Source organism: Aotus nancymaae, unplaced genomic scaffold, assembly GCF_030222135.1.
Source record: "Aotus nancymaae isolate 86718 unplaced genomic scaffold, 86718_ANA_hifiasm-v0.15.2.pri h1tg000016l, whole genome shotgun sequence".
NCBI classification, from domain to species: domain Eukaryota; kingdom Metazoa; phylum Chordata; class Mammalia; order Primates; family Aotidae; genus Aotus; species Aotus nancymaae.
In genome coordinates, this window is record NW_026988428.1 from 69237716 (window position 1) to 69263191 (window position 25476).

At 56.0% G+C, this 25476-nt stretch overlaps 1 pseudogene; it reads right to left on the bottom strand.

The window, feature by feature from the left end:
* Positions 1 to 10021: 10021 nt before the first annotated feature.
* Positions 10022 to 25476, bottom strand: part of LOC105719692 (sphingosine-1-phosphate transporter SPNS2-like) — a 30611-nt pseudogene continuing 15156 nt past the window's right edge.

The following is a 25476-nucleotide window of genomic DNA, read 5'->3' on the forward strand; positions in this document are numbered from 1 at the left end:
CTCTGCTTCTTGGCCATGAGTCCACAGTGCCAGGCCTTCAGAGGCTCTACAAAGCCCTGGGACAAGCAGCTCCTACCGGAAGAGTCCAGGGCACCATGGCATGTCCCTGGGGCCACTCATGAAACCTGTGAGCCATTCAAGGCCAGGTCCAGCCCATGAGTCCTCTGGTCCACTCTCTGCCTCTGCCACATACAGCGGGATGGCCAGCCCTTCCTCCCTCCCCACCTGTGCCTGTTCCTGGGCCAAAGCCATGTCACCTGCCCTTCCCTTCCAGGGAGGCTGCCTCACCAAGCTACCCGCTACTCATTGGGGCGGTGGGCATCGGGGTGGCCTGCCTGCGGGTGAGTTGCAGTTGGGGGATTAGGAGGAAGGTATGTGGAAGGGCTCTGAGCCCCTCTCCAGTGGCCAAGATCTCCAGTAACTGGGCTGAAATAACTGGCCCTTGGCATGTCCGTGCCCTGTCCTGCTCTCTTCCCTCCCTTTCTCTTTGCAAGCAAGGCTGAACCCCACACTCAGTCTGTCTCTCAGAGAACATGAAGGAAGGTGCCTGAGGGTCAACATGAACTCCTAAGGAACAGGGGCGTGGGAGAAGTGTGGTTGTGGGCTGGGGTACATGCGTGCACCTAGAGCGTGTGTGTGTGGGGGTGAGTGTGCCGGCCTGCCATGGTGTGTGGGGGTCCATGGGGGTTGGCGTGCTCCTGGGTCTATGTGGTTGGGGTGGTATGCACGATGTGTGTTTAGGATGCTTGTGCATGTGTGAGTGTGTATATATCTGCACTCATTCCTTTGTGTGTGTGTGTGTGTGTGTGTGTGTGTGTATACCATCAGCCCTCCATATCCATGGGTTCTATATCCTTGAATTCAACCAACCATGGATCAAAAATACTCAAAAAAAAATGGATACACTGAACATCCTTGTCATTACCCCCTAAACAATAAGCATAACAACTATGTACATGGCATGTGGGTTAGGTATTACAAGTAATCTAGGGATGATTTAAAGAACACAGGAGGATGTGAAGAGGTTATATGCAAATACTGCACCCTTTTATATCAGAGACTTGAGCATCAGTGGATTTTGGAATCCAGAACAACTCTGTGTGTGTGTATATGTGTGCGTATGTGTGTATGTATGTGTATGTATGTGTGTGTATGTGTGTGTATGTGTATGTGTGTGTATGTGTTGTGTGTGTGTGCGTATGTGTATGTGTGTATGTGTGTGTGTATGTGTGTGCATATGTGTATGTGTGTATGTGTATGTGTGTGTGCGTATGTGTATGTGTGTATGTGTATGTGTGCATGTGTATGTGTGTGTGCGCACATATGTGTCTGTGTGTATGTGTGTGTGTGTGTGTGTGAGCACACACATTCCCCTTATATATGCAGCTCTCTCCCTGAGGATGGGCAAGGGCATTGGCTCTCATTTCTCCCCTTCCACCCAGTCCCCCAGCTGCCACCCAGGAAGTCAAGGTCACTCTCTCCAGCTGCTCTAGTCAAGGGTCTAGAATCTGCAGAGGCGAGAGCCCCTCAGGTGTGGGCTGTTCTTCTAGAAGGAGCACAGCAGCCCTGCTGTCCTGCCCAGCCCTTTCCCATCCAGGGCTGTGTGCACTGGCTAGGGAAGAGGAAGAGTCGCGCTTAGGCCTCAGAAGACCCAAGTCCAGTCCTGGCTCTGTTCCTGTGTGACCTGGAGCTACTTAACTTCCCTGTCACTCAACCCTTCATCTGCAAAATGTGCATAATTTCTTCAACCTCCCAAGGTCTAAATAAGAATGAGGTGATGCCTGTGACCCACTTGCAGCGCCCGACATACAGGAAAGCCTGCTAAGCCTTTATCTAGTTGTCTGTAGACTTCAGAGGATTTCCGATACTTCCACTCATTGTGTCCACACAACGACTGAGACCCAGGCCAGAGTAACATTCTCCTCACTCTACAGATCAGAAAGTTGAGACCCAGGGAAGCACTTACCCAGGGTCTCACCCCCTGAACTGGCACCCAGGTCTCCTGGCATTGGCCCTTTGCTTTCTCAAACTCCCTACCCTGGCACAGAGGTCTTGGGAAAGAGAAGCAGGGGACAGTGGCTTTGGCTGGCTTGGAGAACCTTCCAGCACAGGGTCTGTTCAGATGATAGGGCCAGCTACCCACATCATCTGTGGGCCTACAGGGGCCAGTGGCAGCCTAATGCGCTCAGAGGAGGGTCCCTAGCCTTTGGAGGGACACTCATCTTGGTTCTGCCACCTGCAAGTTGTGGGACCTAGGGCCAGTTATTTCATCGCTGAGCCTCAGTCACTGGTTTGTGAAATGGGGCTGACAAGACCTCATCTGGTGGCCAGGGTGGGAATTAGCAACACACATATAAATACTTGGCTCATTGCTGAGCAGATAGCAGGTATCGACACACGACACCATCATTCATATCATCTCTGCAAGGGCACACTGTCTCTCAAAAAAAAAAGCCCCAGGTGCTCCCTGGCCAGACCAGCCTGCTCCCCTTCATCCTCACGCACCTGCAGGGCCAGGGAGCCCAGGAGACGTAAGCATCGCCCCTCTGTTGCGCCTCCCCAGGGCAGGTCTTCTGTCCTACGTGCTGAACCCCAGAGGAGCCACCACTGGGAGCTGGGGCAGGGCTGCTCTGTGCCGCTGCGCCAAGCTCAGCTGAGGTTTCCGGAAACCTGTGACTCCCGGTGCAGAGGGGGCCTGCTCTGTATGGACGCTGACCAAGCCTGCATCACTCTATTTCTTCCTTACCTCTCCGGCCCCGAGAGCCCATAGAAGCTGCAGATGAGGGCAGTGAGGCGGAGGGCAGGCAGTGGGGCTGCAGATGGCCTAAGCCTTAGGTCCAGGTGGATGGAGCTGCTGTGTAAGTCTGATGCAGAGGAAGCCAGGTCGTTGGGCAGTGGACACTTCCCCCCACCCCCAGTTCACAACCCCCACCATGCTGTCTCTGTTCCTCCATGGTCACCATGGAATGGCTTCTGGTGGCACTCAACCCCTTGCCCTGTTTTCTCCCCGTGGTCCACTGAGCCAGCCCAGCAGTGGCCAAGCCTCGAGTTAGAGCTCCCTCTGGCTGCCAATGCTGGGCACTACACTACCCAAGTCCCAGGTGGGCCGAAGGCTTGAGAAAAGGCTGGTTGTCATCCTCGCCAGCAGGCAGACACTAGGCACCCACCTCCCTCACATACCCAGCCTTGAGCTACCCTTAGGGTTTCCAATAGTTTCAAAACCGTGTAGCTCATCTTTCAGGAAACTTCCAAGATTAACGTTCTGATTTTTCAGTAAGGTTCTCACCTCTGTGATCAATTGCCTTGAGATCAATGTCCTGTACCATCCTGGAGTGTTAACTCCAGGTGGCTTGTGAACCACCAGACGGTTTGTGAACACTGAAAACTGAGCAGAATTTCAGTCAGGTATTTGGCAACAAGTCATTTGCTGCCTTGTGGACATGTGGACCAGGCTCTTATATGCTTAGGGGAAATCACGGCGAACTGGAGGATCACACTGCAGAAGGGAAATTAGAGGGCTAATGTCGGCCTGGAGAAAGGTTCCAGGAGTGGCTGTGGCCTTCAGACTGAGACCTGTCGCTCCATGTTTTCCCTGGTGATGGATGAAACCCAGGAAGCATGCTGATCAACCCTGACAATTGTTACCACATCTGCAGAAATGGCTGATCTGTGGAGTGATAAAGCCAGCATTGAAAAAAAACAGCCTGGTGGATGGGAAGAGCATGCTGAAGCAAAGGGTAAAACATTTTTGCAGAGTGAAAGTCCTTACATTTAAGCTTTGTCTTCTTTTGCATTTAAGCCCATCACAGAGCGAGGGCATCTACCTGAGTTAGACAATAGGGTGCTGCCCACGGAGATATGGCCTGGAACTTCATTGATAGAAATCATGGACAGAGCCAGGGTGTGGGAGGTGCCGGCTCAGGCCACCTTCTAGGTGGGATCAGGCCTCCACAGAGTCACCTGCACGTTGGGATCACCCAGCAAGCTTTAAAACCACCCCAGACCTAGGCCGCACCCCAGCACAATGCAATAAAATGGTCTGGGGCATCGATGTGTTTGTAAAGCTCTCCAGTGATTCCACTGTGCAGCCAGGTCCTCTGTGTGGCAAGGGGCACGTGGAACCTGGAAGTCAGATATGGCAGAGGTCAGGAGATGGGGTGCAGACAGCATCCGCACCGTCTTGGAATGCCCAAGGCAGTCATTTATGGGGTGCAGGGGAGTTTTCCTGAGGTTCCAGAGGATGGAACAGTAACAGTAGGTGGAATTTACAAGGAGGCACGTTCTAGAAGTTTTTAACAAAGTATTAAGGCCCTTACAGAGTATTAAGCCCTCTGTGGCTGCTTGTTGGGGCAGAGGCTGGGGGCCAGCAGGGAGGCTATAGGGATGATTCCCTGCACTTGGTTGGCAGAGGCCCCTCCATACTGAGTTTCCGCATTCTGGGTGGCACGCACCTGTTCCCTCAGCTGGCTCCCCCAGGCTGCTCACCCACCTCAGTTGTGGAACACCACACTGGAGGCAGTTTCAGACCTGGACAGGACCACCAGGGTCCTGAGTTACCCCCAGATCATAGACTCTTACACCGCAGAGGGCCTTACACACCATCTGAGCCAGCCCCACTGTGGCCCTGGCTGCATGTTAGAATCGGGTTTTGAAAATACCTCACGTGCGTTTTCATTGCTCAGGCCCCATTGCCACAGATTTCTTGCTCAGGCGCTCTGGGCTGAGGCCTGTGCTTGGGTATTTTTAAGCCCCCCAGGTAGATCGAATGTGTATTTGGGGTTGAAAACCCCTGGACCCATCTGATTCATACACATCTGAGGACACCCACCGCAGAGCCACCACTGAAGGTCACACAGCTGCTGTGGCAGAGCCGGCCAGGTCCCCAGGTCATGGGCCTCCTTCCTCTATACCAGCTTCCCCTCTTGCTGGTGGATTCTGAAGGCACTCTACTTAGACGTAACTTTAGAAGCTAATTTCTAGAATATTTTGGCAGGAGAATGTTTTACTAAAAATGTTATAGCAGGCTGGGCTTGGTGACACACTTGTAATTCCAGAATTATGGGAGGCCGAAGTGGACAGATCACTTGAGGCCAGTTCGTGACCAGCCTGGCCAACATGGTGAAACCCTGTCTCTACTAAAAATACAAAAATTAGCCAGGCATGGGGGTAGGTGTCTGTAGTCCCAGCTACATGGGAGGCTGAGGCAGGAGAATCACTTGAACCCAGGAGGCAGAGGTTGCAGCGAGCTGAGATCACGCCACTGCACTCCAGACTGGGCGACAGAGCGAGACTCCTTCTCAAAAAAAAAAAAAAAAAGTCATAGCAGCCCAGCTCTACTGCCCCGTCACACACAGCGTCCTGGAACCCTCCACCTGGGGGCCTGCGGAGGAGGCTGAGGGGCACGTACTCTGTGTCCACTTTGCAGCAGAGCCACTGTGCACCAGGTCCTGTGCCCTGTGCTGGAGCCTTGTCACAGGCTGGGTGCCGTCCCCTCTCCCAGAGAGCTCCCACTCAAGGGAAGGGGACAGACAAGAGCATGGCAGCCACAGTACAGTCCTAGGTGCTGTGTTAGCAGGAGCCCTGGGGTTAGGAAAGCAAACATCGGAGTCCCTGACCAGTCATGGAGGTCAGGGAAGACTTCCTGGAGGAAGTGATATAGATTTAAGCCCAGAAGGATCTTGACAGGAAGTGACATGAGAGGGGAAAGAGCCAGGGTGAGGGAATAGTGTGTGCAAAGCTCAGCTGGCAGAGGCAGTGGGGGCTTTATCCTGAGGGCCCTGGGGAGCCACTGCCTGGCCTCTCAAAAAAGGGGGTTGCTGGAAGGACTAGGTGCTATGCTCTTGGTTCCCGTCATTCAAGATTTTAAAGAATCTCACTGAGGAAGCCCGTGGGCTGATGTATAGATGGTATGTATTCCTATTGGTGGGGGAGGATTTGAGGCTCAGAGGGGGATGTAACTGTACACAAGCTCACACAGCCCATTGCTAGAAGCCCTAAATGGAACCTAGCCCACCACCACTCTGACATGCTCACACTGGAAGATGGAAACATTTCAAGCACCGAAAACTCACAAGACAGTCAAGATTGGGATCCGCAGGTCATGAAAAGGGAAACCAAGCAATCACTTTGGCATGACTTCCTGGAACCTCCCTGGCCCTTCCTTCGTGTTTTCTGATGACAGCCAGGTGCTGACTCAGAAACCCCCCAAGAAGCTGAAGGCATGACGGCTTCCCTGTTAAAAATGTCCCACGTGTGGCCGAGTGCCACACCCAGGCGGCCACCGAAAGAGAGCACCGGGCACCACGCAGCTGGGCCCCAGAGCCCGGCCCCACCCTGTCTGCCAGCTCCAGCACCTGCAGGGAAGTTGTCCCATCTTGTCTCTCCTTGCCCCCTGCCGGCTGCCTGGAGCCATCCACGCTGCTTTCTCCGTGTCTTCTGTCAGGAGGGAGCTGCCGATGCTTACTCAGGGATCTGGTGGGTCAGTATCCTGTGCCTTCCGTGTGATTCAGGGTGTGGGTGTGTGTGTGTGTGTGTGTGTGTGTGTGCAAACACATTGACGAGAGCATCCTGTACCCCTCTGCATGATTCCAGGTGGGGGTGTGCGCGTGTGTGTGCACATGTGTGTGTGCATGTGGACAGACACACACTGATGAGAATCTGACCCACATACCCCCACCCTTACTGGACCTCTCCAGAGAGAGCCCTGGGAACACACATCTCATGCAGAAGTATGTCTGCTGGGAGCCTAGCTCCTCCTGCCCACCCCCGGCATGAGATGCACACTGTGGGAGATGTGGACATTGCTTACAGCACAAATCTGGGCCGGCCCAACAGCTCCCTTCTGGTCTCCCCCTTAGCACGAATCAGAAAGATCCAGAAAGCGCACAGGAAAATCATCAACCCATAAGGTGGGGACAGGGAAGAGGGTGCACTGCATGACACTTGCGTGGGTGGAAGGGCTGTGACAGCCGCTTGCTTAACCTAGTGGGAGACGAAATAACTTCCTAAGCCACCTTTCAGCTGTGACCCAGAGGCCCCGAGGATGATTAACACCACTCTAAGCACCGAGTCTGCGAGCTGAAGGCAGTGGTCACACTCCCTGCTGTCCTCCAGGTTGGGAGGGATGGAGAGGAGAGGAGGGGAGGAAGCTACCTCCTTCACTAGCCTTGCAGAGAGACAAGTGCGTACAGCCCGCATGAACCTCCACCAGCCCGCCCGCAGCATCCGGATTCACGAGGCAAGGTCAGGACAGCCACAGCTGCTGGAAACATTGGGGAAAGTCGGGATGTTGTTTCTATACTTAGGAGAATCCACCTTCACCCCAGGTGTCACGGGACAGTCACGGGCTAGAGCAGCCCAGTGCCCCTCTCCTGCAGACCCAACAGCATGTCATCATCATTACCAGGATCATGGTGACATTACCCCAATGCATGCTTGGATGGGAGGGAGGAGAGGAAGAGGAAGAAGAAGGCAGGGGAGGGCCCATGAAGAGCCAGGTGGGAGAATGAAGGTCCTCTGTATTTTAGAAATGGAAAGTGAGACGGGGCTGAGAGCGACCTTCCCAAGCCTGCGTGTGCTTCAGGCAGGATGCTCCAGCTCCTTCTTGTTCAGCTCCTGGTTGCCGACAGAGGGGCTGGCAGGCAGGACTCCCGGAGCTGGGCTTGGCGCTGCATTCTGTGCTCGTTGTCAGAGCTGGTGGCAGCTCTAGGGGCTCCTCCCAGAGTCTCCATTTCCCCCATGGCTCTTGCACACATCAGAGCATCCACAACAGACATGAGTTTTGTTCTGGAGTCTGAGGGCAGCAAACTACAGGCAGTGTCCCAGAGAAAAAAGGCTGCTCAGACAGCTCTGAGTGAGCAGAAATACTCACTCGGGATCTCATTAAATCAGGCCATCTCTGGAGAAGCCCTAGGACCGCAGACCCACAGCATTGACTAGCAGCTTATTAGGAATGAAAACTCTTAGGCTCCCACCCCAGCCTGCGGAATTGTAATAAGAGGGTCCCCAGGTGGTTTATGCCCATCAAACTGTGCAAAGCCCTGCTCTTGGACAGTTCTCGGAGTGCGGCTCCCCACACACACGGGCATCACCTGGGAGCTTGTTAGAAGTGCGGAACCTCAGGCCCCACCCCAACCTGAGCAGGAAGCTGCCCTTTGTCCAAGCCCCAGGGGACTCACATGTGCACTGGGCGTGAGCAGCACTGCTCCAGGCCCCTGAGGGCCGACAGCCTCAGGGACTTCTGATCTCTCTTTGCTCCTCTGCCCTCTCCACCTGGCAGATCTGCGGGACGGTTCTCACCTGCTGCTTGTACTGAGGCTCTAGCGACATTTTTATGCATGATCAACTTCGTCCCTTCCCAACTGCCCGTCAGAAGGAGAGGTGCCACATCCAACTGCCGGGACTGCATCGTTAGCACCAGCACCACAAGGGCCACAGATGCCCCCTCCTCTGTGTCCAGCCCCTACAAAGGCACCAAGTGCCTTAGGCCACAGCTCCCCACCTAGGCAGAGACCCTCGGCCCCCTCCTCTCCATTTCTGAGCCCTCACAGCCAGAGCCTGGGCAGGATAAGGACCCTCATCAGGCATGGGGGCAGAGCCTGGGCAGGATAAGGACCCTCAGCAGGCATGGGGGCAGAGCCTGGGCAGGATAAGGACCCTCAGCAGGCATGGGGGCACCAGGGACTACAGGAGGGTGACAGATGGGCTCTCACTCCCTCCCAGCTCCTGAACCTGGGACAAAAGGCTGAAAACCTGGGTCCCCTGGGACGCCTCAGGATTCCCACCGGTGCTCAGAAGCCCTCGCCTTGCTGCCACCTCTGGGAAATGCATGGCATGGGACAGGTAGGGGTGACTTCCCCTAGATGACCTAGCTAGCCCTTCGACCTGCCCACTCCCCACACTGCCTCACCTGGAAAGCCATGTCCTGCTGGCCTCACTCCTTCCTGTAGGGCCTGAAGGTGTGGAGGCCTGAGGCAGGGCACACAGGCTGGGTGAGGCTGCCAGGGCAGGGACGTGGGTGTGTTGGCCACACTAGCATATGCTGCACCAGGAGCAGAGCCCTGCACTCTGCCTAGCGGCCTTCCCAGGAGAAATCCCTCTGGGAGACCCTGGCCCCAAGCCCCAGCCTCTAGTCATATGCCCCTCAGAGATCTCCTGGTCTGGGCCCTGATTCTCAGGAATGCCAGAGCGTTTTTTGTTTTTTGTTTTGGAGGCAGGCTCTTGCTCTGCCACCCAGGCTGGAGTGTCATGGCATGACCATGGCTCACTGTAGCTGTAGCCTTGACCTCCCAGGTTCAAGCCATCCTCCTAGCTCAGCCTGCTCACCAGCTGGGATAACAGGCATGCACCACCACACCTGGCTGATTTTTTAACTTTTTTGTAGAGATGGGGTCTCCCTCTCTTGCCCAAGCTGGTCTCAAACTCCTGGGCTCAAGCAGTCCTCCCACCTTGGCCTCCTAAAGCACTAGGGTTACAGATGTGAACCACCTCACCCAGGCGAGGAATGCCTGGTTTTAAAAATACCTTCAGCTCTTAATGTTGGGTGTAAAACTCATCCCAGAGTGGACTAAATCACAGGCCCTGCAGAGATGGAGCACTGAGAAGGGGCGGCTCTGAATAGAGGTGACCTGCCTGAACCTCACTTTTCCTGGGTCCCCTCTGCCCAGCCCTGTGGCCACCACCATGTTGCTTCCGGAGGGTATCGCTCTGCTTCCCTTTTCCACCTGTCCCAGACTGGATAGAGTCCCTTCCTTGGGTCCTCTCTAACATCTCCCTTGAACTAGGCAGGGAGTTTTCTGGGATTTCAGGGAGTCACCGGCCCCCTTGGTGACTGAAGCAGCATGCGGGAGAAGGCTGAGGGTTTGTGGGTTCGAGGGGAGCTGTTCGGAGGTCTCTTATCTCTTCCCCACCCTCTTCCCCAGGCCCCTAGCTTAGCCTGTGTCTGTGGGCACACAGCCCACGCCCCCTCTCCCCTCCGCCACCCCCGAGCAGGGCTCCCCAGCAGGCCTCCCCTCAGCCCCATTCACTGCTGCTCAGCCTTGGCACGGTCGCTGAGGAAGAAGAGCACCATGGCGAGGAAGAACATGCCCCCCAGGACCACGACGAAGGGGCAGAGCATGAGTGCGTAGCCCAGGCTCAGGAACTCCCAGAGCGGGGAGTCCTTGGTGCTCTGGCGGATCAGGTCTGAGATCTGCGAGGATGTGGGGGTGGGTGTCAGGGCACAGCCCCTGAAGCCCCAGCCTCCCCAGGCCAGCCCCTGCCCAGGGTGACTCACAAAGCCCATGAGGTAGGGGCTCCCGGCGTCCCCCAGCATGTGGGAGGTGAAGCTCTGCAAGGCCACAGCCATGGCACACAGGGTGGGGATGACCACGTACTGCGGGAGAGGCGGGCAGGTCAGCAGCCCCAGGAGCCGGCCCCAGCCCGGGGCCTGGCATCTCCGAAGCCCCACACCCTCAGACTCACTCCTCTCTCCCCTGGACTCTGCCCTCCTCCCCGCCAGCCTGGCTGCTCTTTCCCGTCAGCCACCCCTCTCCTCCCTGAGCCCCTCCACCCACACACAGCTTCAGTCACCCCCTCAGCCCCAGGGGCTTCCCCACCTCCAGCCCAGACCAGTGCCACCTGCCGCAGACCGAAAGCATCATTGGCCTCAAACCTGCTGTGCCCCTGGGATGCCCCTCAGAAATGGGAATCTTCACTTCGCTCCCAGCTACTTGCAGTCAAGGGAAGGTAATTTGGGGGCTGCCCAGGTGCCAGTCACTAGAGGCCATTAGCCCAGAGCCCTCCAAGCCTCACAGGACCTGGGCCGTTGGGAATGGCCACGCCGCCACCTCCCCTGCTTGGCTCTCCCTCTGTTCCTGAGACCAGGCTGCCATGGCTTCTGCCCTTGGCCCATAGTCACGGGGACACTGAGGCCCAGAGAGGCACATGTTCCAGCGGAATCCAAACCCCAGCTGGGGCCGTTTGTCCTCACTCCCATCAAGCTAAAGACCCATCTTGGTTCCCCTCCCTGAGGACTAAGTAAGGCCTGACGCCTGGGACGGGAGCTGGTGAGGCAGGCCCCTGGCTGGAAGAGCCTCTGCTCATACCCGTGGGCACCTCAGCACTGAATGCCAGGCAGGCCCCCATCAGACCAAGCAGGCCCGAGCCAGAGGAGGCGAACTTCAAAGCTGGGCAGGCCAGTCGGGAGGGGCTGGGGCGGGGTCGGGACAGGCACGGCCAGCTCTGTGGGTGCCCCGAGCCCCTGTGCCCTGAGCTCCAGCTGCCTCACCTCTTCAGAGTGCCAGCCTTAGTAGGCATCAGCAGCCAGCACCCATGGGCACCCCGTTGCAGGAGAGGTGGGGGCAGGTGGAAAAAGGCCTGAATCTGGTTAAATGGAGTGGCCCCGTTTCCAGCAGGAGTAAACAGACACTGAATAAACTGGGACACAATTTCCCTGGGACCCTGACCCTGCCGGCAGCCGTCAGAGGCTCCCCCGGGGGTGGTGGAAGCAGGGGAGGAGGGGTCCTGGCCAGCACCAAGGGCACTTGATCTGCACAGATTCACTCCTCCCTTCACGCTGGGCCTGGGCAGCGACCCCAGCCCACCCCTGCCACTGCCTGGCTCCGTGCTGAGGCTCAAAGCCGCATCAGACCTCCCCACCACTACCCCAGCCCATGGACTCAGAGGGACAGAGAGAGACAGCCCAGGGGAAGCGGATTCACCAGGCTCAGGGTGGGCAAAGCAGGCTTCCCAAATCACAGGAGCCAGCAGGGGCCGCGGTGCCTGGCAGACTCATCTCCTGGGCTGTCCCATGCTGGGCACCCGACCCCGAGCACCCTGAAGGTCCACTCATGAGTCCTTCCTCTGTCTGCCCCAGAGCCTGCCCTGACACCTCCCAGACATACTCCCCTGTCCCCTGCTGACCCTGGCCAGGCTGATCCCTGGGCACGGGACCAAGTGTCACACCCCTGCCACCCCGAGATGGCCACGAGTTCTTAGTCCCCTCCTGGCTCCTCCCAGGGTGCTCCCATCCCTGCCCAGGGACACAAGCCCCTGCTGGCCGCTCAGACAGCCCTTTGTCCCCAGCCGGCTGGTCTGGAGCCCATTGTTGGTCCCGTGAAGACGGCCTCTGTCCACCGGCCCCAGCCACAGGCACTCGGGCAGGGGCACCTGGGAGCCAGGCTGAGCAGGGAGGGGCAGAGCCCATGAACACTCAGACTGGGGGGAGGAGTGCTGGCAAGCAGCAGTACCTTGGTGCCAGCCTGGCACTGCCAGCCTCCCAGACACTAACCTGAGCCTTGAGACACCCCTCCCCACCCAGTCCCCACATCTCGCTCTGCCTGCCCAGCCCTCTGCTTCCTGGCCCTGTTCAGACGTAGACCCCAAACTCTGATCCCCTCGCTGCCTTTGGCTTCACCTTCCTGGCAGGCTTGCCTTCCTGCCCACCCGCTACCAGCTCTTCCGCCCTTCCCAGCCACCCCTGTGAGGTCGAGGTCTGGGTCAGCTGCACAAGATGACCTTGGCCTGCCTGGCTCACCATGAGGATGTCAGCGGTGATGGCCCAGTTGGAAAACAGCAGTGTCGCCCAGGAGAGAGCAAAGCAATCATCAGGGGACCCTCCCCCTGCAGCAGCCACAGGCTGCTCCCTACACACTGGCTGCTGGTGGGGAGCCCACAAAACCTCCCCCTCCTCCTCCCAGGCCCACATCCATTCATGGGCCGTCCAGAGACTTCAAGCCATGCCCACTGCCCTAAGGCACCCAGAGGCCCCAACAGGCCAGGGATGCGCACGGGCAGCCAGAGAACAGGAGCCTCCCGAGGGAAGGGACCGTCCCACAAGTCAGACGGAATTTCCCATTCCAGACCCTCCCGTGGTCCAGGCCCAGCTCCCCCAGGACCCCTCCCCCCAACGCACTCGCATAGGCCCCTACGATGCTGTTCTTGGCAGCCACGAAGATCAGGCAGATGAAGATGGCAGAGCCCAGCATGCCCACGGCACACACCAGGGGGTTGGCTCGCTGGGTCCTCAGGCAGCACCAGTGCATGGCTCCCGCACCCGTGACCACGCCCAGGAAGCCCGTAAAGAAAGGGGATGGCCCCGAAGATGAGGCTGTGGGGACAGAGGATGGGGGCATGAGTTGAGGGGGGTCAGGGCTCAGGTTGAGGGCCCCTCCTGTCCGAGGTCCCATCCCAAGGGGACCCACCTGTCCTTGGCCCCACAAGGTGGGCTGCTGCACAACTCCGCCATCTTCTGCACGACTTGTGCGTGGTGCAGGTAGAGTGGGATCCACATGCCCAGGGTCCCTGTGGCAAAGGAGACAGCCGACGTGGCCAGCGAGGAGAAGACATAGCTAAGGCTTGGGAGAGGCCAGGCAGTGGCGCTGAGCTGAGGGACCACCTCCAGCTCCCACGGGCAGCCCCGTGCATTGAGGGGACAGAATGCCCCAAATGCCTCATCTTACAGGCCCCAGGGGTGAGGGTTCAGGCTGCAGGAATAATAGTTTCTTGGGGCCAAACGTCCCTCCCAGCACTGAGACAGCAGAGCTGGCGGCTGTCCAGCTGAGGGTGTGGGGGGCTGCCCTGCAGGGAAAGCCCCTCACCTCAACACTCCTCCCTCTGCCCGCCAGGCCCTTCCCAGCTGTACTCACTTTCAGATCAGGGCCTTCATATCTCGGAGCCATGAGGTCCGGGCCTTGAGCTGGTCCCCAAGCTGGTGGGTATGGCCTCTCTTGGTGGCCGGGACCAGGATGAGGATGAGCATTCCTGTGATCATGCCCAGGACAGGGGACACCTGTCAGGGAGCAGGAAGTTAGGACACCAGGGCCTGGCCAGCCTCGTCTCTGCTGCAGAAGGGGGGCCTCAGGCAAACTACGCCTTCTCCAGGCCACAAGCTTCTCCTCTGAGCTGGGGTCCACCCAGCCTTCCTAACTGGGCTGCTGAGAAAAGCTGGGGCTGAGGTCAGTCAAGGAGCTGGGGACTTGAGATGGACCTTCCAGACCAGGGGCAGGACCGGAGCAGGGAAGGTGCAGGGAAGCCAGACAGACTGGAGGAAGAAGAAGGGGTGGGTAAGTGGAGCAGTGTGTGGATGGACAGAGGAGGAGAGATGGCTGAAGAGATGGATGGAGAACAGAAGGAGGGATGGAGGGAGTGAGGGATGGAGGGATGAATTGATATATGGATGTATGGACAGATGGATGGATGGATGGATGAATGGATGAATGGATGGACAGACAGATGGATGAATGAGAGAAGTAGATAGCCAGATGGGATGATGACTTTGAGGGAGGAGAGACTTCCTGAGGCAGGTTCCCAAAACAGGTTCCTCAGCCACAGGGCACTGAGAAGGTGCTGTCTGGGCGTGGAGCATATGATTGACAGACTAGGTGGGCTGGCATTTAGGGGAGTGGCCCATACAGGCCCCACAAGAAGAGGCTCACCGGCCCCTTTGGGTCTTCGCTGTGTCCAGCCCATTTTCCAGAAGAGAACCTCCAAGGCCCCAGGTTTCTCTCCAGATGGGAGGGTGACATCCTGGCAGCCTGGATTCCATCCCACTGGCCCCTCAAAACAGTCTCCCCTCGCGCCCCCAGGTTGCGGAGTTCCTCTGCATGCCACCTCCCTCTCGCCCCCCCACTAAGAAATTCCACGGAGGCCACTTCCTTCCTGCTTTTAGGAAAAAACACTTTGTCATAAGCTTCCGCTCCTCTGAGAGACTGGGGGCCTCTGTTTCCTCCGATTGCACTGTCCTGGGGCCTCGGTAACTTACCCCAAACCCAGTGAGACAGGAAGTGACTCCAGACCCTGGGGCCTCCACGCAGAGGTCTTGTCCGAGCCTTACCCTAGAACAGCGCCAGGACTCGAAGCAGGAAGCACCACCATGGACCTGGAATTTCCTGACATGGTGGGAGAATCCTTGGTTCTCAACCTGGGACTCCCGGGCGGGAGATTCCAACCCTCAGCCTGGGGGCCCTGAGGGTGGTGGGACCGTGTCTGGCTCCCTGCATGCCTGAGCATTCTGACCTCGATCTGCACTAATCTGGAAGGGCAGGGATTTCAGGGTCCAGGAAGCTGGGGAGGAATCCTGGAGGCCTACGTCCTAGCCTGGGCTCCATCTCTGGGCAACCCTGGGGCGAGGTCTGGACTGGAGGGTGTCCTTGTGGAGGGAAGGGACGTAGGCCTTACCTGCAAGGCCCAGTGCCAGTCTCTGGCTGCCTGCTTCACGCTGGAGCCAGTGATGTAGCCCAGGCCGCTACAGAGAAGAGACACACATCAGGCTGAGCAGAGACGGGCTGGGGACAGGGAGTGCCCACTGGTCTGCAAGGAGGCTGCCCACCCTCACCACCCAGCCAGCTGGCCAGGGAGTGGGTCCAGGTGTTTCTCAAAGGCTGACCATCCACCTGTGGAGTTCCCTGAGGGTGCAGGGAACCTTTCCCAGATCCTCAGCCAGACCCTGGTGTCTCGGCTCTCACCTGCCCAGCGGGATGGCAAAGTAGAAGATGGACAGCATAAGCGTGCACGTGTTCTTGGTGAAGAGGTCGCCGATGATGGTGGGTGCGATGGTGGAGTAGCTGGCCTTGCTGATGCCCACCAGCCCCTGGGACAGGACCAGCAGCCAGAAGTACTGTGGGGAGGGGCGGCAGATGCTGGGGACTGGCTACCCACTCTCTGCCTCTCATCTCTGCCTCCCACTTGCTCCCTCCCCCCGGCAAGGCCCAGGAGCCAGGGGAGAGAAGGGTGAGGGTGCTGGTGAGCTGCACCTTTGTAAAAACGACCTCCCTGGCCACTCCGGGCCTCAGTTTGCCCCTCTGTATAGTGGGTCTGACAGGGCCTGGCTGGCCCATGCTGGGATGGGACAAGACGATCCCAGCTTGAGAGTGGTATGGCCCAGGCAGACCCCTCTGCCCCCATAAGCTCTGGGGACACAAACCTAGGCATCCACTCTCCACCAACTAGGAGACCTGTTTCCTGGTTCTGACTGCACTTTGGGAGCCTCAAGCCACCACACTTCACTCTGTCCCTCTCCCAAGCTGGGTGACTGGGCCAACTCTGGCAGCGCTGCAGGCCCAGTGTGAGTCGGGAATGGACAGGGAAGCCCAGGGGGCCCAGAGCCCCTCCCCCTGCACACATCAAAGGGCAAAGCCTGGCTCAGTGGGGAAGGGTGGGGCCCTGCCAGCTGCTGGTGGCATGACCCTTTGATGTGGACCTGTCCTCTCCTTTCCTCAGCTGCCCGGGACCTGAGAACCCAGCTTGGTTATCGTTCCCCAGCCCCACCCTGACCACCCATCTGGCCAGCATCGCCCACATCCAGCCCTCTCTGGGGGCTCCCTGACTTCCCTCCGTCTGCTCACCTCGCCCCCAGCCGGCTGTGATTGGGGGTGCTGCCTGGGTTGGCCCATCTCCGACCCCTCATGCTGGTCTCTCTTTCTCCCTCTCGCTCTTCCCATCTCCCCATCTGCCCTTAGCTCCTCACCTCTATTTCTCTTCCTGGGATCACCTGCCCACAGCCTGGGCCTGTTTTTCTGTGGGGTCATTTGTCTATGTTGCATTTTTTTTTTTTTTTTTGAGACGGAGTGTCCCTGGAGTACAGTGGTGCGATCTTGGCTCACTGCCACCTCTGCCCCCACGGATTCAAGCGATGCTCCTGCCTCAGCCTCCTAAGGAGCTGGAATTATAGGCACCTCGGCCTCCCAAAGTGCTGGGATTACAGGCATGAGCCACCATGCTTGGCCCTCTGTGTGAGGCGGGGCACAGGGGCTCACGCCTGTAATCCCAGCACTTTGAGAGGCTGAGGCAGGAGGACTGCTTGAGGCCAGGAGTTCGAGACTAGCCTGGATAACATAACAAGACCCCGTCTCTACAAAATTTTAAAAATAAAATAAAAATCAGCAGGACATCAAGGTGCACGCCTATAGTCCTAGCTACTTAGGAGACTGAGGCAGGAGGGTCAGTGGAGCCCAGGAGGTCAAGTCTGCAGTGGGCTGTGATCACACCACTGCATATCAGACTAGGCGACGAGGCGTGATGAAACACATTTAAGGCCAGGCATGATGGTTCACACCTGTAATCCCAGCACTTTGGGAAGTCAAGACAGGTAGATCACCTGAGGTCAGGAGTTCGAGACCAGCCTGACCAACATGACAAAACCCCATCCCTAATAAAAATACAAAAATTAGCCGGGCATGGTGGTGGGTGCCTATAATCCCAGCTATTCAGGAGGCTGAGACAGAAGAATCACTTGAACCCGGGGTAGGGAGGGCAGGGGGTGTCAGAGGTTGCAGTGAGCTAAGATTGAGCCATTGCATTCCAGCCTGGGTGAAAAAGCAAAACTCTGTCTCAAAACAAACAACATTCAAAAATAAAATGAATATAAAAGGAAACCTTCCGTGCATCTTATCCTGTAACTTCCTTTTGCCCCCTCATTCTTATCTTTTTGAAACCCGTTTATACTGATGAATCAAGATCTAGTTCATTCTTTTGCTGTCAAGAGTCTCACAGGGATGGGCACAGTAGCTCACACCTGTAATCCCAGCACTTCGGGAGGCTCAGGTGGGTGGATCAACTGAGGTCAGGAGTTCAAGACTAGCCTGGCCAAGATGGTGAAACCCCGTCTCTACTAAAAATACAAAAATTAGCTGGGTGTGGTGGCATGCGCCTGTAATCCTAGCTACTTGGGAGGCTGAGGCAGGAGAATTGCTTGAACCCAGGAGGCAGAGGTTGCAGTGAGCTGAGATTGTGCCATTGCACTCCAGCCTGGGTGACAAGAGTGAGAGTGAAACTCTATCTAAAGAAAAAAAAAAGAGAGTCATACACACTATTCATCTGTGTAGCTAGTGATGGCCATTTAGATTGCTTCCTTTTTTTTTTTTTTTTTTTTTTTTGCTATGACAGTGCTGCAATGAACCTTCTTCCTTGCATGTGTCTACAAGCTGGAGTTCCTCTGAGACTCTACCAATTTACACTCCCACCAGCACGGCTGGAGTCCCTGAGTCCCTGCAGCTTTGATAACACTTGGTATTGTCAGCCTTTGTAATTGTCGCCAATCTGACTGGTGTGAAATGGTACCTCACTGCTCTGATTTGCATTTCCCCATCACTGGAGAGGCTGAGCACTGACTCTGCCTACATTTATTGGCCGCTTGGGTGTCTTCTGAAGCTGTCTGTAACTATCCCTTGCCCATTTTTCTGCTGCGTTGTCTTTTTCTTATTGATGTATAGTCCTAGATGTTAAGAGCCTGCTTTTTGCTTTACTCTCACCTATCTGGACTTTATTCTGCAGTATGGTTTGAAATACAGACCAAACTTTTCTTTCAATCCAGATGGAGAGAGAGTTCCTCCCAAGCCACCTGTTTCAGATGCAGCTTTCATCCTCCACTAAATCCCCACGGAAATGAGGACTCTGTTGCATGGCTCTTAGTCCACGGCTCTGCTGTTTGAGTTAGAATAGCTGCATTTTCATAACTGAGAGGCAAATCCCCTTTTGCTGTTAATTTTTCACAATGTTCTTGGTGGCTCCTGGGCATTTTCTCTGCCAAATTAACTTCAGAACCACATGGCCAAGGTCTACCAAAAACCCCCATGGGACGCAAATTGTGACTGCAATGGATTTCTAGATTCATTGGGGGTGACCTGTTTCTCTCTGCCTTTGCTTATCTCCTCTACCAACCCTCCCTCCCCTTCCACACACCCAGAGGTGGGCCCAGACCTGGCACGATGGCCTCAACTCACTGGTCAGTCCCAGTAGCAGCCCCAGAGGTTGGTGACCAGGCGCCTGACCAGGGGCAAGACAAGGCCCTGAGGGGCCCTAGAGGTTTCTGGTCCAGTCCTTTTTTTTTTCTTTTTTTTTCTGTAGAGAGAGTCTTACTCTGTCACCCAGGCTGGAGTGCAGTGGCGCGATCTGGGCTCACTGCAACCTCTGCATCCCAGGTTGAAGCAATTCTTTTGCCTCCGCCTCCTAAGTAGCTGGGGGACTACAGGCGTACATTGCAATGCCCAGCTAATTTCTTTTGTATTTTAGTAGAGATAGGGTTTCACTGTGTTGCACAGAGGGTCTTGAACTCCTAAGCTCAGGCAATCCGCCTGCCTTAGCCTCCCAAAGTGCTAGGATTACAGGCGTGAGCCACCACGCCCGGTCCAGTCCTTATTTTTGACTGTGACCACCAGGCTCACTTGCCATCCTGGGCCTGGAGCTCACCTGACCTGACCCTCCTCCGTGAAGCTGCCACATGAAGCAAGGATGTCCCTGGAAAACCTGCCAATTCTCTCTGCCCTCCCTCCAGCGTCCCCTGTATCCACCTACATCTGACCCGGCCATTGTTCTTCAAACTTTTCCAGAGCTCAGCACTACCACAGAAGGAAGCCCAGACCCTCGAGCCTGGCATTCAAGGCTCTCCATGACTCAGTCCCCGCTTCCTTTCCAGTGAAGATGCAATCCTCAATCTTTCTTTTCCTTTTTTTTTTTGAGATGGAGTTTTGGTCTTGTCACCCAGGTTGGAGTGCAGTGGCGCAATCTCCACTCACTGCAACCTCCGCCTTCTGTATTCAAGCGATTCTCCTGCCTCAGCCTCTCACGTAGATGGGATTACAGGCGCACACCACCATGCCCGGCTAATTTTTGTATTTTTAGTAGAGATGGGGTTTCACCATGTTGGCCAGGCTGGTCTTGAACTCCTGACCTCATAATCCACCTGCCACGGCCTCCCAAAGTGCTGGGATTACAGGTGTGAGCCACCGTGCCCAGCCTTGGGTACTTTCTAAAAGAGTAAAACCCTATTTATTGAACACTTTCTACATGCCAGACACTGTGCTAGGGGCTCAGCATGTCATATCTCACATGTCTTTAAAATTTGCTTCTGTTTATTGTTTTGAGACAGAGTCTTACTCTGTCACCCAGGCTGGAGTGCAATGGCACAATCTCAGCTCACTGCAACCTCCACCTCCTGGGTTCAAGTGATTCTCGTGCCTCAGCCACCTGAGTAGCTGGCATTATAGATGTGGGCCACTATACTTGGCCAATCTTTGTATCTTAGCAGAGATGGGGTTTGGCCATGTTGTTCAGGCTGGTCTCGAACTCCTGGCCTCAATTGATCCACCTGCTTCGGCCTCCCAAAGTGCAAGGATTACAGTTGTGAGCCACTGCACCTGGCTGTATCTCATGTGTCATGTTCCTTTCCAGCCCCTTGCACCTCACAGATGCGGAGACAGACACAGAGGGAAAGTGACTTTCCCAGCAGCCCACAGGCAATAAAAGTCCCAGCGGGGATGTGACCCCATCTGCCTGACTGCAGGGCCTGTGTTCCTTATACTTTACCATATTGCACTCCTTATTCTATTTGGGAAAGAAGTTCAGAGAGGGGAAGGGATCTAAACAAGGTCACACAGCAAATCAGGGCAGAACTGGGCCTGGAACTCCATTTCACACCTGCCGGATCACACAGCTGCCCTTGCTCCCAGCGTCTCAGGGGCTTTCCTGATGGCTAAAAACAGTGTCATCCATCCCCCCATCCTACACTCCTGTCATTCACCACCACCACCACCACCACCACCAATTTTTTTTTTTTTTTGAGACAGAGTCTTGCTCTGTTGCCCAGGCTGGAGTGCAGTGGCACAATCTCGGCTCACCACAACCTCTGCCTCCCGGGTTCAAGCGATTGAACCCTGCTTCAGCCTCCCGAGTAGCTGGGACTACAGGCGCATGCCACCACGCCTGGCTAATTTTTGTCTTTTTAGTAAAGATGGGATTTCACCATGTTGGCCAGGCTGGTTTCAAACTCCTGACCTCAAGCGATCCGCCTGCCTCGGCCTCCCAAAGTGCTGGGATTACAGGTGTGAGCCACCACACCCAGCCACCACAATTTTAAATAGAGGGGTCAGAGGAGGAGACATTTCAGCCAGGACCTGGAGGAGGTAAGGAAACAACTCATGGAATTCTTGGGGCAAGAACAGCAGGCACCCAGGCCTTGGGGCAGGAGTCCACTCGGCATGTCGGAGGACAGGAGAGAGGCTGGGGTGGGGCCTCAGAGCCCCCGGTGATGACTGTGACATCCATGGATGACAAAGGAAGACATGAGGAGATGCCGAGCACACACCATGACCTGGCTTTGTTCTTCCAGGACAAGAGGTTAAAAGACTCAATGGGAGGCCACTGCCAGCGATGGGAGGGGCCTTGGAGGTCCCAAGTGGGATGAAGAGGCACAGAGCAAGGCAGGGTAGACCCTAGGTCACACGGCAAGGCAGCCCCCTTCCCCGTTCCTCCCCCTGGAAGGCAGTCCCACAGCTGATGGACAGATGGCCAGACAAAGGCTGGGAGTGGCAGACAAGGCAGCCCGTTGGCCTCTGACCACCAGGCTGAATGTGTGTGTGGGCCCGGCTGCTCCTGCATGGGCCTGAGACCCTGGCGAGAGGGGACCTGAGAGAAGAGAAAGAGGGAGAGAGGAAAGAAGGAGGAAAAGAGATGGGAAGGCGGGGCGAGAGGGCCGAGCACAGCCCCTGAACTTGGCTGGGGGAGTGACTGCCCCTCTCTTATGCGAGCAAGAGCAGGCCAGGGAGTGTGTGTAGGTGGTGGGTGTGCAAGGAGACCACTAATTCCAGAGGCCTTGAGCAGAATCCCCTTGCAGGTGCACAGACCTGGGCATGGGAGACACTCCCTGGGCTCAAATTCACCTCTGCTGCCTCCCAGCCGGTAACCTCAGCCGGGTCCCGACCTTTCTGTCCCACCTTCAATGGTGTGCTGAGAAACGTTTAACTGGCTCTGGAAAAGGGGCGAGAGGAGCCCTCATGCGGCGTGTTTGCTGTTTTTTTTTTTTTTTTTTTGTATTCAGAGTCTCGCTCTGTCTCCCAGGCTGGAGTGCAATGGTGTGGCCTCGGTTCACTGCAACCTCCACCTCCCAGGTTTAAGCAATTCTCCTGCCTCAGCCTCCCAAGCTGGGATTACAGGTGCGTACCACCATGCCTGGCTAATTTTTGTATTTTTAATAGCAACGGGGTTTTGCCATGTTGGCCAGGCTGGTCTCAAACACCTGACCTCAGGTGACCTGACCTCCCACCTCAGCCTCCAAAGTGCTGGGATTACAGGCATGAGCCACCGTGCCCGGCTCTGTTTGCTCATTTCTGTGATGTAAACACCCGCCCTGGCTGAGTTCAAGCTACTGACGTCGGGTCACTGATGGGAGTAAGACAGGGATACGCAGGAGCACACCACTGTCCGGGGTTTCTGCCGCACAAACAGAACAGACGTCACCACCACAGGAACAGGGATAACACTTAAACATAGTACAATCATTAGTAAGTGAAGGCTTTTGAGTTATTCCTTTTTTTTTTTTTTTTTTTGAGATGGAGTCTCGCTCTGTCCCCCAAGCTGGAGTACAATGGCATGATCTTGGCTCACTGCAACCTCTGCCTCCAGGGTTCAATAGATTCTCCTGCCTCAGCCTCCCGAGTAGCTGGGATTACAGGCGGGAACCGCCATACCTGGCTAATTTTGCGTTTTTAGTAGAGACGGGGTTTCACCATGTTGGTCAGGCTAGTCTCAAAGCCTTGACCTCAGATGATCTGCCACCTTGGCCTCTCAAAGTGCTGGGATTATAGGCGTGAGCCACTGTGCCCGGCCCCCATTTCTAGTTATTTAATTGTAAGTTGATACTATTTAGTTATTAACAATGGTTGTATTTAACTACCAGCTCACACACCATTCCTGAAATGTCAACAGTTGACTCTCATGAGCCCGTCTCAGCCAGCGCCAACATGCCAACATCCTCATCTGTAAAATGAAGATAAAAATAGCAACTCTCCAGGGTTGGACTGGGTACTGGCTAGCACATGCGAGGAGGTACTTAATGCCACACCCTGCCCAGAGCAGGCCAGCCTTGGTCAACACCTGGCCTTTGTCTAAATTAGTCAGGGCAGAAATTATTTCCTCACATCTAGAAAATGAATTTTTCCTGCTGGGCCTGCCTCCAAGGACCTGCCTGAGATCAGATCAGAACGTGGGCAGGGGGTAGATTTCCAGTCGCATCAGGACTGACACATGTTAGGGGGAGGAGGAAGAGTTGCTCTTTCTGTGCCTGTCTGTATCAGGTGGGGAGTAGACAGAAGCAGAAGAAGAGTTGCCCCATGTCTGGCCAGGGGCAGATCCTGTTCATAAGTTGCCCCATTTAAGGACAACCTATGTTGAGCAACCAGCAAGGAGCTCCAAATCCTGCCAGGATAATGAAGAGAAGCTTCCTGGAGGTGGCAGTGTCAAAGCTGGGTGCTGAAGCATGCACAGGAGTTTACCATTACAATAACACTTAACATCAATGATATATACTGAAATATAAACTTCAGATCTTACCAGCAATACCAGATAATGGTTGATGAGGCATAAAGCTTAGTGTTCATAATAACTGCACTTATGATTCATGGAGCACTTGTTACAGGCAAGGCCCAGGCATGCAGCCTCAACATATGCACAGACGGCCAGGCAAAGTGGCTCACGCCTGTAATCCAAGCACTTTGGAGGCCAAGGCAGACAGATCACCTGAGGTCGGGAGTTCAAGACCAGCCTGACCAACATGGTGAAACCCCACCTTTAAAAAAAAAAATACAAAAATTAAGTTGGGCACGGTGGCTCACACCTGTAATCCTATCCTAGCACTTTGGAAGGCTGAGGTGGGCGGATCATGAGGTCAGAGGTTCGAGACTAGCCTGACCAACATAGTGAAACCCATTCTCTATAAAAAAATTTAAATTAATTAAAAAAAATACACACAGATGATCTCACTTCATTCTGTTCTCCTCATTTGACAGAGGAGGCAGTACAGGCCGAAAGAAGTGACATCACACTGCTAGTGTGTGGCTGAGCCAGAATTCAAACCCCAATTTGGCAGACTCCAGAGCCCTCGTTCGAAATCACTCCACAGTCTGCCGTGCTGGGAAGCGGGAAGGTCCCCGCCGATGTTCCCAAGGTCAGCGAAAGCTCAGAGCATGTTGAGGACAGCAAAGAGACAGGTCAGGCTGAAGAAGAGGCAGCGAGAGGGGAGGCCGTGGAGGGAGGACTGGACTCTGAAGAGCAGGACAGCATCTGGTGTTTAGAAGGCGACGGAGAACCACCGCCCCCAATGCCACTAGAAAAAGCCCTCACCAGGTGGGTGAAGAGGCATCGGAGGGACGTGGCCCAGACCCTGGCCAGACCCTGGCCATCATGGCCATTCTCCCCTCTTGCCCACAGTGGAGCAGGAAGCACAGACCCCTCCTGGCTCTTTCAAATCCTCCCTGGTTTCTGGCTGCTCACTCAGATGGGCAGAAGCCCCCAGGACTACAGGTGGACTCCTGGCAGAGGCAGGCACGCCCCATCCCCACCCACTGGCCCCAGCCTGATGAACTTGGCCAAGCACCTACGTGCCCTTAGCTCCCCGTGTCCATGCCCATATTACAGCTGGGGTCACTGAGGCCCCAAGAGGTGGAGGAATTGGCCCTAGATGACAGCACATGAGGAAGGAACACTCCACACCACTGCCTGCCCCCCAGTGCCTTCCCTCGGGACAAGGCAGTCCAGGGTCGGGGGGAAGTGGGGTCCATCATTGCCGCCCTCCCCTCTGCTCAGGATGGACAGGAGGGAAGATGCCTCCTGGCCCTCTGGGAGGTCACAAGCCTTGAAGGGGCCTGAACACAATCAGGGTAGGCACGAGGAGCGGGTGGAGAGAACGTTCCTGGCAGAACGGACAGGATGGGTGAAGGCTCGGCCATGTGAACTTCATCCGATGTGGACACAGAGGCCAGCAGGCAGCTCTGCTGAAAATAAAGACCAGCCTGGCTTGGTCTCCAGGCTAGAAGCTTCCCCTGCCCACCGCCCCGCAATCCCATGGTCTTTGTTGGTTTGAGAGCTTTCTGGGCAGACTGGCGGCCCCACCCCTGGTTCTGGTAGGGGCGGCTTTCCCAGCAGTTCCACACGAGGACATCCTGTGGAGGGTGCGGGGAGCCCTCGCTCAGCTCACGTGTGCTGAGCCCACAGGTCTGGGACAATGGAGAGATAGGGCAGGCAGCCAGGGCTCGGCGGGTGGGGCCGGGGCAGCAGGGAGGGAGGACTCAGAACAACCCGCCTGCCTCAGGGGTCTCAGGCCGGGGCCTCACTCCCTCCCCTCGCTGTTCAGGCAGGAGGCCATCAGAAAGCCACAGGGGGCAGATGGGTGCCTCAGGTGTTGGCCACCTCTTATGGCAGCCCACAGCTCAGAACCCCCACAGAGACTCGCTGTCCTGGTGGGCAGCCCCAGACCCCCATCCATGGTGAGTGGAGCTACCCTCCTGGCACACCTGACCTGTGTGACCCCAGAAGGCCATTCTGGAGCAGAAGAGACAGGGCTGAGCTGGGGGGAGCCCTGAGCCCCCACTCTGTGATCTTGGACCCTGCATTCAGCCCTTGCCTCAGCCTGGGCTGAACCACGGCTATTTTTACATGGCTGACCTGTTATTTGGAGAAGACTCGCCATCCTCCACATCCTGTGGGCAGGGAGGATGCTCAGGAGGCATG